At 37.8% G+C, this 13,006-nt stretch overlaps 1 protein-coding gene across 7 annotated transcripts in view; it reads left to right on the forward strand.

Moving 5' to 3' along the window:
- The window catches only part of LOC117159832 (octopamine receptor beta-1R), a 115,379-nt gene that overhangs the window by 54,306 nt on the left and 48,067 nt on the right, over positions 1-13,006 (forward strand). Inside the window, exons 1-2 of one of the 7 annotated variants that reach the window (XM_076623615.1) lie at positions 6,662-6,899; positions 7,385-7,617. The exons of 1 other annotated variant lie outside the window; for it this stretch is intronic. The gene's annotated coding sequence lies outside the window, so the exon portion shown is untranslated. Of the gene's footprint in view, positions 1-6,661; positions 7,618-12,602; positions 12,638-13,006 lie in introns of those variants that run through there. 5 more of the 7 variants (XM_076623616.1, XM_076623617.1, XM_033339996.2 and 2 more) reach the window with 5 other exon arrangements.

A 13,006-nucleotide genomic window follows, 5' to 3' on the forward strand; every position in this document is an offset into this window, starting at 1 on the left:
AGAAATGTCAAAATACAAAATACAAAAGCATTTAAGTATTTAAGAATTATTAGTCGTAGAATCTATCTCGACAAATCAACAATTTTTATTCCTCCTGACGAATACCAGATGCCCTAAAATCGTAGACATTCCCTTTTATTATCACGTTGCATTACGCGGAAGGCATTCACAAAAGCTTTTCATAACCAGCATTGCGTTGATCTGCGTCGCTGAAGCGTCGTACAAGATTTTCATATTCTCTATGAAAGGGTTACATTGTTAACAAGAATACGGCTGGCGATACGAAAGTGAAAGAAAAGTCTAGCTTGTGGCTGCTGTTCTACTTTCGAAATTTGTCGTTTATACGTGACTGTTTATCTTGGTGCATTGTTACGAGGCTTATTCACGAGGCTTATTCACGATCCCGTCGTTATTGCGTGGCTGGATGAGGGAAATTCACGGAAATCCGTTCGTGAGAAATACGCGATGAAGCTCTCTAACGAGAAGTACAATGGACGCGTGCAATACATTTTTTCGGTAGTCTGCGTCTACGAGTGTCTGCACGTGGGAACGTTGTACATGTATAATGCATATAATGTCGCGTCTGCTGGAAGCGCGTTTATGATATTTTGTGCAAACTGCATTTCTCCTTCCTTCTTCCGATATCGCTATCGTTATCGCCATTTTAATCAGCTACGTAAGAGAACTGGAGGAATTTCTTGAAATCTTTCCGGTTCTCTTACTACTTTTCAGATTTCGAAAGTTCGATTCGAGCCCGTTGAAAAGCGAGACTCTTTAGAGTTGTACAAATTCTTAGATTTTAAAGAACTTTCGAACGTTTGGTGACTATATCGGTCAAGTTTTCCAAATTTCAAAACTTTTTAGAAATCTTCTATGAAAGAATGCTTCTTCGCTTTCATTCCGCCAATCTTTACCAGAATTAATTAAGATTTTTCGATTAATTTTGTTTCTTCTTGCAACCTATCGTTTAATCAATTAATCCGTAATCGATACCCGTTTTCAACCCCTGAAAGTTAGATTTTATTAAAAGAATCGAAGAAATCGATAAAAACGAATATTTGACGAAATACTAAGCAAGAATCAGAGCATCGAATCGTACGATGAAATCTGAGTTAAAATCCGTATTAGCAACGAACTAACGATACGAACAATGAAAATTTCATCTTCAAAACGAACCGAGATACTTAATTAAAGCAACCTGGTGCTTAAAAATAGCTTGGAGAAAATCGATATTTCATGCATATCGCAAACCTCGTGCAATACTACATTTACACTTTGTCCGTAACAAACGTTTTATCACGTACGTATTAATTCTGGTTCCGCTTTAAAAGAATCTCGATGAAACCTCCTTCGATCGATTCGTTTAATTCTCTTTTTATTCTGAAACAGAGTAATCCACAACATCCGGTTCGTTTGATCTGCACAGAGGTAGGTCTTGTTCCACTTGCAATCGTAAACCATTCGAATCGATCGTTCTCATTGTCAGCGTTATCGTGGCCATTAATCAAGGATGCCTTCGCGAATCTTGTCGCATTCATTGTTCCTGCGTGAGTGACATCGTTATCTCATGGTCGCGCCCTGGTCGCGCCCTGGTCGCCAATCATGCTCCACTTTCGCGCTTTTGTCTAGAAGAAATCGTTAAACGCGGATGTATCGTGTTCGTGCGACGTTAATTTGCGCTGACGAATCTCTCCCTCTCTCTCTCTCTCTCTCTCTCTCTCTCTCTCTGCGTTGATCGTTTGCCTCGTTATCCTCGGCCGGACGACGAAAGACTCTTCTTCTTTCTCCAAGAGTTACGTAGGTTTTTCCCCTGATCTATTCGCGGATTCGCAGAATCAAGTTCTTCAAAAACTAATAGGAACAAAGTGCGTGTTTAAAGGATTTCATTCGCTTCTGAAAATTTGGCAAACAGACATAGCTTAATCGTGCTTTGATTACCTATTTTATTCGTATTGAACACCGTCATTATTTATATGATTATCGTATCGTCATTATTTATATGATTTATCGTCGTATTATTTTCTTAAATCTTTTCGTTTCCAGTGCAACGTTCGCCTTAACGAAACCGAGCAGGAAACAAAAACTACAGTGTCATTGGTACCAATTTCACTCTCCAATTTATACTCGAACGAAACGAAAAAACGAAAGAACGACAAGAGGGATAGAGAGTTGCCCTGTCGCGAGAAGGTTGTTACCGAGGAAAGTATCGTCGCCAACAATGGTTGCAATTAAAAACTTCCTTCTCTGAACTTCGTAGCAGTCTTTACGTGTGGTCTGTTACGCAATCGGGTTATGCTACTTAGGAAAAAGTTTCCGCTCGTGCAAGCAGCGCATCTCCAAGACTTTTCCTTCCGGTTGGTCCCGCCGAGAGTTACGACACTTCCGATGCATTCGACGATCCCAAGGCAACTTGTACTACTTGAGCCAACTTCCGCTAGCTAGGAGAGCGTTCGCAACTTTCTTTTGCCGGCTGATTCCAGCCCGGTGAGTTACAACATTGCACTGTCCGCTACGCTATCGAATTTTCACGTTTAAGTAACGTTTCTTTCTTCTTTGGTACACGGGAAACGTTTTTGCATCGGCAACTTGACTGAAAACTGAACTTTCCTTCTGCTGGTTACGAGTGCCATCGAGTTACACCACTCGATTAAAGTTCTCTTTATCGTCGCAGAGTTATTCGAAGGTCACCGGTGAAAAATATCGAATCGCGTCTCTTGTCTCGTATAGAAAAGCGAGTTTAAGATACGATATGAAAAGCACAGAAGGAAAATGTACATTCCCGTCGATCTTTTGATTATAATTAAACAGCAAGATCGTAACGTGGCAAAATTGGAAAGACAAATGATCCGCCAGGTTCAAATAAAATAGTTAGCTGTAAATAGAAAGACAATTTTGGTATCGTCGCATCGATCGACAACTTGCTGAATTTTCACGCCGCTTTCCTCCAAACAATAGGAAATTTCACTTATCGTTCCTCTGCTTGTAATCTTTGCGCGTCGTCGATTCTTCAAGAATTTATACAGCATTCTCTCAGTTTTCGATCATACTGCGATCTTAAAGACCTCTCGTACGCGTAACAGACACATTCTTGCCACATTCTCCGAATCGATTCTCACATGTTACCTATGCTCAAGCATAACTCAAGCATTCGCTCGCTCCTAAATCACAACCAATTCTCACACTCGTAGTATGTACAATTCAAATTTGCTATTTTCTAGAAATCCTCGATGAGGTTCCATTGTCAGGTGACCGTTGAAACGATAGGTCATACTACTTGAGAAACGTCTGTCCCTAATGATATAATACGTGTATGAAACGTGTATGATACACGTGTATGATACACGTGTATGAAAACCACATATTCAGTGCAAAATACAATTACTCGGTGTTTCACCTGTTAATCGTGTCGAAAATCTCTTAACGTTGAATACAGAAAATATAATTTTATTATATTTCAAGGAGGTATAGAACTTATTTATAATCAGAGAAGCAGATTTGATAGTCTTATTTCAATGCCAAGTTCTTCATTTTGATACAGTTCTAGCACTTTTAACGATGAATTTTACAATCCCCACCTCTCTCACCACCACTCTCCTATAGCACGGTTGACACGTTTCGCGTTGAATCGAGACCGTATTACACAATTCCCCGCCGTGTTATGTGTATGTACGTATGTGCATCGAAATCGTATTTTCAGAGTACCGAAACCCGCTAAGAAAGGCTACAGTGTATTATTATTTATCAAATGTTAGCGGACGTTGCGTTTGTAAGTACGCAGCGTGAAAACTACAAAGGATTACAGCCGCAGACGTTAGTTTCCTTGATTATAAGCATTATTATTCGTCAAATTGGCAAAGACTCCCCGTTTCCGATAATACGTTTACGAAACTTTTTTTTATCTTCTCGATTGAGAGACACAGCAGCTTGGACTCGCTATCCGACCTAATATCCAGTTATGTTCGTTGAACAAAGTTCTCTTCGTCGCTAATACATTTAGAAGACGCTGCTGATCGATCCAACTGTGATTTACTACTTGGATAGAGTCTATCCAAAGTCTTCTCCGCTGTAGAAAACCAATCTAGAAAGCTTTTCCATTGAATATTGCGAAATCGTCGATACCGTGTCCGCCAACATATAGGGTTATACTACTTGAACGCTGTTTTATTCAACAGTAATACATTTTAAAATTGCTTGTATCTATCTATGCCTGTGGCTCTCTATCAGAATTTCCAACTATGCCGTAGTTTCTAAACATGAAATCAAAGAGAATCTAACATGTAAATGAATGCACATACTCTATACAGTTTATTTTTAATTCTTAAATATTTTCCCTCGATTTGTTACGCGAACGTTTCAAAGTATCGCGCGATATTTTACACGTAGAAGGGAAGAACGAAATCGTATCAGTCCAGAATTGAAAAAATGATTGAATTGAAAATTCGAGAAATCCTGGAAAATGCAGAAAGCTTGTTTTACCGCTTCCGAATTCGATCGATTCCGCCAACAAAGTCTTTCGTACAGCCAGAGACGCAATTATCTTTCATCTCTCGACAGAAGATAGATTGCTCGTTGTAACGAATTCGTAAGAAGCTCGAACAAGCATCTTCTAATTAAAATTATTTAACATTTAACTCGATGTCTCGAAGTTGCGTCGAAATTAAAAATAATTTTCCATTATTAGTTTTAATTTTAAAGCCCTTTGTGTTTGAAAATTATTTCGTTAAAAAGAATCCTATTACAGCTATATTTAAATTTAGATGTTGCGCGTTCAAAATATCATAATATCATTATATTTTTTAAATCGATAATAAACATCTGAATTACGCATCTTTTTCGCGCAACTATTCATAATTACCATATTTTTCGTATTCGTATGAAATACGTTAATTATATAAATCTGCAGTCGGTGAGAAAAATAAAGCAGCGAATGCGCGATGTTCACAATCATTTTAGTGAAATGTAATTGTTCGATTTCGCTGTTAAATGTTATGTGGCGACAGACATCAAAGATATCTTCAGATAAAGCATAGACATACCCTATAGCTAGACGCGGCCACAAGAAGCCGACCGTAGCAGCAAGAGTAAACGAGGGAAAACTGTGCGCTAAGCTGGTGGTTTATGACACCCGATGACTGTATGCAAATAGACATTCTTCTCTACAAACCGTGACCCTGTCACAAACTCATCAAGCATAAAATAGAGGGCAATTGTCCAACAATTCTCGACAAATCTTCAACTTCGACCAAACTACTTCGTACCAAGATGTTATTATTATATCGGGTTAAAACAAGGTTAATTAAATTAAATCGACGTGGACATGAAACGACAACAACCAACGTGTGCCACGCTCTCGTGGAACGAAAGGGAGCAATACCCGGACAAACGGTGAACCAAGCAGACTAACTACCGTCTCTCAATTCCGTCGCAATGATGCCAGTGACGGGACAATTTGTTCGATAAGTGTCGCTGCGACTGACAGCCGTGAAATAGGCCGATAGAATGGCTCTTCTTTTTAACCTTTCCTCCCTTTATTTCGTTTTCTTACAGCGAAATACGAGGGATGCTGTGTAAATGAAAACCGTACCAGCGCACTTTTACAATATAATTACGAGACACGGTATATATTTCCTTCGTAATTGATTGAAAATCGAGTCTCCTCGACGATGAATTATCTCGTCTGCTGTACAGGATTCCACTCGTATATATGTAACAGATACGACAGGCTATTTTGCCGAACTTGAAGATAGCGCGAGCGAAAGAGAAAGAGGTCCGGGAGTCGGCTTAACGGAAGGAAACACGTCGGTTAGAATATGTTTGACGCAGCGACGGAACCTTTTTACCTTCAAACTTTATCGAATAAATGAAAAAAACTATTACCGATGTAATTCTAATTCCTCTATCTGATTGGAACAACACGAAACACGATATAATTTGCAGCATATTGGCTTATTTGACGACATTCGTTTATTTTCTTTCGCCTATCGAATATACGTACATGTGATTGTATGTGATTTAAAGTATATCGCGTTTCGTCTTATTTCATTCACAGGAATTATTTCCGATTACTGTTATTTAATATCCACCTCCTTTTTACAAATACGTACATACCTACAATCATATCGATGTATTTCTAAAAAGAATTTGAAAGACCGAAACATTTATCTGACAAAAATTTTGGAATAAATTTAATTGGGTCTTTAATTGGATCAATGCCAAGGAAACGACAGACCATTATTTGCGTTTACGTAGAGGAAGCGGAACGATGCTAATACACGGTATATATAATTTTTCTATTATTGTATTATATATATATATATATAATCTTTTTTCTTTTTGTTTGTTTCTTTTTCCTTAACAAAGGCGAAAGTGAATAAGTTATTGCGTTACATTTTATTGACATTTTACAATATTTAAGGCTAAAAAGAGAAGCAGAAATTTCTAAAGGAATGAGAGCTTAAAAGAAGTTTATAACAGCGCTGATAGATGAATATCGTTGACAAGTCATTGCGTGGCAGTTGGAAAAAGAGGGACTCGGAGAAAGAGAGTGGTACCACACGAGATAGAGAGAGAGAGAGAGAGAGCGAGAGAGAGAGAGAGCGAGAGAGAGGAAGACTGAGACGTCGCGAGCGCGAGGGGGAGAGGCCCGGCGCCGCGGCACGTCGCGACGCTCAGTCTACCGGCGTCGCCCGTGCAACATGAACGCTTCGTGCTGCTACTTTGCCGGTTAAAGTCGCGTGGAACCTCGATCTCTCACGGTCTCGCTGTCGACACGCGGCCTTATAAAATACAGCTGAATATTTTGTGCGTTATTTTGTGAATATTTTGTGAAATGCGGTTGTGCCGAGAACACAAGTTGGTTCGTTCCGATACGACGAAGAATCGTGTATTTTCAGTTTACGGTTCGTTGTGGCGTTTTGACACAATCTCGAAATGATCTGTCCCCCCCCCCCCCCCTCACTGGTAATTTGAAGCGTGAATTTTTGGTGAACAGTTATATATAGTATAGAGGGAGATTTAATAAACGTTGAATTTCACTTTTCTCTACATCGAGCGAAATAATTATAATCACCTAAAAATCCGGAGTCTTGAAAATATTTTTAGAAAGCCCAACATTTTCCTGTTCTTTGGCACGTTGCTCGGAATAATTGCGGACGATTTTTAAGAACGAATCAACTTGGCTTTCCTGGCTCGTGTTACGCATCGTCGTCTATGAAAGTACAACAATTTTATTGAAATAAGAACAAGATATACTCGAAAGAGTCGCGCGAATCTTCTTAGAAAGATTTAATCGATCAATCTCTATCGATAAAATGGGATTATCGAAAATGTTTCAGCGCGGAATCCTGCGATCAATATGAATATATGATCTCTGTTGTGGTTGCAGTTTTCTAGTGTTAAACTCGATATATGTAAATTGCCAGTACAGCGAGGATTGTAAAATTTATGCTTTTAAAAACTGGGACAATGGTTTTTTAACGATCGTATTTTGATTCGTCGTAATTCGAAGATGGAATTTTATCGCAAGTGGAAGAAAACCTCCTCTTTCGAGGGGAGAATTTTTCACGAAGAAACCAAGTTATCGAAGTAACGAAGAATTTACGAAAAGTGGACGAAGCGGTAAAAGCTCTGGAAATATTTTCACCGACGCGGATTTCACGTTGCTTCTAGCTTCTTTACTTTTCTTTCAACGACATCGATTCGTGTCGGAACACTTTGCTTCGAAAATTCGTCTGGGACGTCTCATTGTCAGATAAATATCCAAAATCGCTTGAAATGCGATCTCGTTAAGTTACTCGTTATTTCTAAATTCTCGTGAATCAACTATATCATATATTTGTCAACGACTATTGCTGTAACCCGTTCCTTTATTTAGAAATCTTTCCCACGTTGCTATATCGCGCAACTTTAGTTTACATCTCCAATTCATACGTGTGTATGTTGATCACAGAAGGTGACATTTATCCCGCTTTTATTTTAGTTTACAAGATTCTCTCTCTCTCTCTCTCTCTCTCTCTTCCTCTTTCATAAAATTATGGATCAAATCGTGGATCATTAATAATGTCTGATTCATCGAATAGATAATATTTATGGCATATTTCCAAATTAAATATAAATGAGCTTTTAAAACTTTTCTTTTTTATTCATTATAAATACGGATCATGATGCTTTCTCTCTCGTTCACATTTACTCCGTAAGAGAAAGAAGGAAAGGGAAGAGATACGTACTCTTCCTCTATCACGTATATATGAATAGCGCGACATTTTAAAATTGCATCGTCACTTTTATTAAAATTCTACTATTCATTGGTCAGTTCGTCAGTTCATTGGTGTTCGTTTTCCCAAAATCATTATATACAAACAGAAGAGAACTCGTTCATTATCTGTCTGTAAAATTAGAAGCACGTTTTCTGGAATATAAATAAACCATTCCGTAATACTTGAACGACTTTTTTCTCTCATTGTCTAAATTTACTATCGTGGCCAATGAAAAAAAAAGACAAGATTCTGAATTTTTAATTTTTTACTACTATTTACTTGCAACAAGGTTATTCTGCATAAATTTGATATTTTCATCAATATTTTAGAAAATGCAATACATTTTAATTTCCAATGCTTCATTGACACGCCAGTGCCACTTTTTTCTGAAATCACTAAATATAAATTAACGTTGCTGTTCGTACTTGTGCAAATATTTTCCTCCACTTTTATCAACACGAATGCTACTACAATAATATTACACATCCTATTAATATATATGAATTAGCGGTATAATAACGATATAATAATGAGTGTAATGATTAAAATGATCAAAAGAAAGACTTGGCTTCATCTTACGTCGTGCGAAACTTCAAATCTATGATATATGAAAATTAAATACACGGTTCGTGCAAGTGTCAACCAGTTTGAAATATTATTGCTAGAATTAATTGATAGTAGTCTTTCTATCTATGCTGCATCGTCTTAAACAGAGTGTGACAATCAGACGAGTCGAGGATAACGAATTTCTTAAATAAGAAAATTCTTTCATAACGTTTGACACTTACAAATGTCAACTTTTAAATTGCATATTAACATTTTAGAAGGAAATGTTATCGCGTCGCTGTATTCTAGGACAATTTTAATGAAAGATAAAGTCGGAGTTTCCTATTTGGAGGCCATCGGTCAAGAACACGATAAACACGACACGTTTATCGTCTTTTACACATAAGAGAGTAATTATCCTTACGTTTCAGCAGTCAATCAATATACGTTATCGTCAGCCTCTTCAACGTTTACGTATTTGAACATTAAAGTATTAGTCGGATCGAGCAAAAAGTGTTAGAATTACGGGGGCCGATGTTAATTAAGTCAAGCTAACATAACAGTTAAATTGACATTACTCGCAGCTTACAAAACGTTATACATTGCCTTCTTCAAGCGTTTCGTATTAAGATGCTTCCTCTTTGCCACCAAGTGACATAAAATAAGTCGGAAAATCAACAAATACGTTATATCTTGGTTTTATTGTCATCTTCGTTTGGAATTTCGTATCTATATGACATTCTATTAAACGAGTGTCCACGTATCTTACAACGATGATGTACACGGGATACTATTTGTCCATTAAAATAACGTTCGCGTTGAAGTTTTTCATTCAGGAAAAATGGACGCGTTCAAAACTCTAAGGTTAAAAATCTACAGACGCGTTAAAAGAAGCAAGTTTCTTTAATTTCTGACATTATCGATGAAAAATATACAAGAATTTATTAGGAAATGTTTTACCGTTGCCGAAATGCAAACAAAAAATAGATTTTAATGCGACTCGGGAGAGGTCGTTCCAGTTTTACTACGTTTACGAGAGAAACATAAACATTTCGTAGCACTTTGTAGCATTTCGTAGCACTTTGCAGCATTTCGTAGCACTTTGTAGCATTTCGTAGCACTTTGCAGCATTTCGTAGCACTTTGTAGCATTTCGTAGCACTTTGCAGCATTTCGTAGCACTTTGTAGCATTTCGTGGCATTTCTTAGCATTTCGTGGCATTTCTTAGCATTTCTTAGCATTTCGTGGCATTTCCTAGCATTTCGTGGCATTTCCTAGCATTTCGTAGCATTTCGTGGCATTTGATAGGATTTCGTGCGTTTCATTCGAGAGACGAGTTCATTTCACGCGTTACGCGAAAGACAAGACGTATGCAAACGCGGAAGTTGTGACGCGTTATATCCGGGAATCCAGGCAGGCAGAAAGTCCAATAAACGTTATAACGTTATAAGGAAGGACAGAGGACAACCGAATGCAATATTTCGTGGCGTCAAAAGGACGTGTCTCGTATCTTTTATCTATGTAAGATTGCAAACTCCCCGTCACACGAGTTTCATACAAACAATGACTGTTACTGCTACTGTTTCACCGAGAAACGAAGGAATTTATTTAAATGTACCCTTTATAATTTTCTATTCAGCGCGAAGATGAATATTTTCAGATAAACCCACGTTATGTAACATAATATTACGACGTGAACAGGAATATAATGTCTTATTACTAAAATAGTATGTACCGAGAATATTTTATTTTCCACAAAGAGAATGTAAACAGACTCGAGGTTTTTCCCTGAAACGCTTAAACACCCGATTGTCAAAGCGAGTCCGCCTTTCTTACTTGCAGTTTTCGTTGCAATAAATAGTAAGTAATCGCGTTACAAGAGTTTCTTTCATCGCGTCAACATTCGTTGATTGTAAACGCAATAAAGAAAAATATTATTATTGACAGAAGAATTTATGAATTTATGAGACAAGTAGAAATGTTCTTTTTATGCAGCATACACAGACACAGTCAACAACTACTTGTTACGTATAAAAAATGAAATTTCATCAAAAATGGGTGTACAATGTTTGTGCGAATAGCCATCGATAAACGCGTACACTATACACGTTTCGTGCCCAACACAAGATACTGTATTCACATGCCAACGAACGTCTTTCTTCCATACGAGTTACACGAGCTCGGTTTCCCACTTTTAAACATACATCATGCTTCACGATTACGCAAACCGTTCTTTATTTTTCCGCAAGTTCGTCGTTTGATCGTGAGCAAGGACGTGTGCATACGATTGCGAAAGTACGTAATTCATTGACAGAACGACAAGGACTGGCACGCGTACGTAAGAGGCTTTATCGAGAAAATAGATCCGTGTCGGTCGATGGTTAACCTCTTTATTGGTGAACCGACTGGCGTTCGTTCCGCGAGTGCGTTTCATTACGAACGCTCGCACCGGAATCGCCTTGGAAATCGTTGCTGTAATTCGAGCCTTCCGGATACAAGTCGTGTTATTAGAAATTATAGCCCGACATCATATATACATATATACATATATACACAGTTCGGCGACATTGCTAGCCAATTTCTTCAGAATGTAAATAATATACCGCTATCGAAACGCGTTTCACCATCGCTAGATGATACGTATCTGTACAAGGTAATTCACGTTATTGCTAGACAACGTGTACAAACCTTTTCTCATAAATATGTATCCGATAAGTATTAGAAAATGACTTTTTCTCCTTTCGATCGATTCATACTACGTTGTAATCATCCATTACACCTTCCTGAATATTTTTCATTGCACGATACAATTGTTCTTTGTTTAATTTACTTATATCGTATAGATACCAAGGCAGTTGCTTAGAATAATTAATCGAACAAACGTTGGTCAGGCTCCGATAAATCTTCTAATAAGAAAAGAGAAGGAAGAAACAAAGTGCGTGGATACACTTGCGAAAAGAATTGTGTCACGCAACGATAAATCTTTTTCAAATATTTGTGGCTTAGCACGCTATCGTAAACGCTGCGTAGACCCTACGTAGACGCTACGTAAACGCTGTGTAAACACGTAGCACATAGGTAGTAGGTATGTATGTATGTAGAAATTTCTTCTTGCAGTTGTTCTATGCAATTGACGCTTTGCTCGTTGTTCTATGATTTCGGAATCGCTCTGTACACGTACTGCTTTCGCCCCGTAGATCATCGATAATTCACCGATCATACGTATCGAAAACAACTTGGAAAATATCAATGTACAAAGGGGAGTCCCAGATCCTAGTAATAAGTAAATTACGATCGCACGTAAATCGTAAATTACGAACATTGAGGACCGACCGTGACAAATAACAGCGCTTTATAGGTCTTTAAGATTGGTGTTCGTTTTAAGGGCAAGGGCCTTTCGATGGGACAACGTGTTTGAGTGAACGAGCAGTTTGTGCTTGCGTTTGGGGGCCTCCGGACATTGGGCAGGCTAATTTCAACGACAACGCTGCAAGCTTAATCGAGCTTTGGCGAAACGAAAAACTCGTTCATAGTGCTTCGCGTAATAACGACAACGAACCTCGATCTTGCCGATTTTTCAGATTCTGCGTTCTTCTTACTTTATTTTGAATTAATTTGCGCGTGATTTTTCCATCAGCCAACAAATTTCCAATTCTTAGTAATTCTTCGATAAATGGAAGATATGTAGTAGTAGGAGGAGTGCGTTTTCTCCACTATTTCGTAAATTATTAGTTACAACTATGAGTATGAATTGACGATTCGACAAAATCTTTCTTAAAGCGGAGAACATTATTGAAGAAATAACGACAATGGACTCGTTGCTATTTAAATATCAGGTTTCTTTCAGGCCACGTTAAGTCTTTAGCAGGCAAACGAATATTCTCTTTGAGTTGTTCGTAACGTGAAATGTCATTTTAATATAGGCAGAAGTAAAAAAATCACACCTCACGTTTACACGACTCGCCTGAAAAATCAATTAGTCATTATTCTAAGAAGGCATGAGTTCACTCTTCCGAAGAATGCACGTTCTTACGATTACGTAAATGTTTCTACGTTTGCAACTTAAGTATTATCATTTCGTTGAATATTCAAATTATACGAATCGTTTGTTGTTCTTCAGCTTTTAAGGATACCTGCTGATTCAAATCATTTACATTCTCTTTTAAATGACTCATGACAGATTATTTCGAGGTTATTTGATTATT

The sequence above is a fragment of the Bombus vancouverensis genome, chromosome 13 (assembly GCF_051014615.1).
Source record: "Bombus vancouverensis nearcticus chromosome 13, iyBomVanc1_principal, whole genome shotgun sequence".
Taxonomy (NCBI): Eukaryota; Metazoa; Arthropoda; class Insecta; order Hymenoptera; family Apidae; genus Bombus; species Bombus vancouverensis.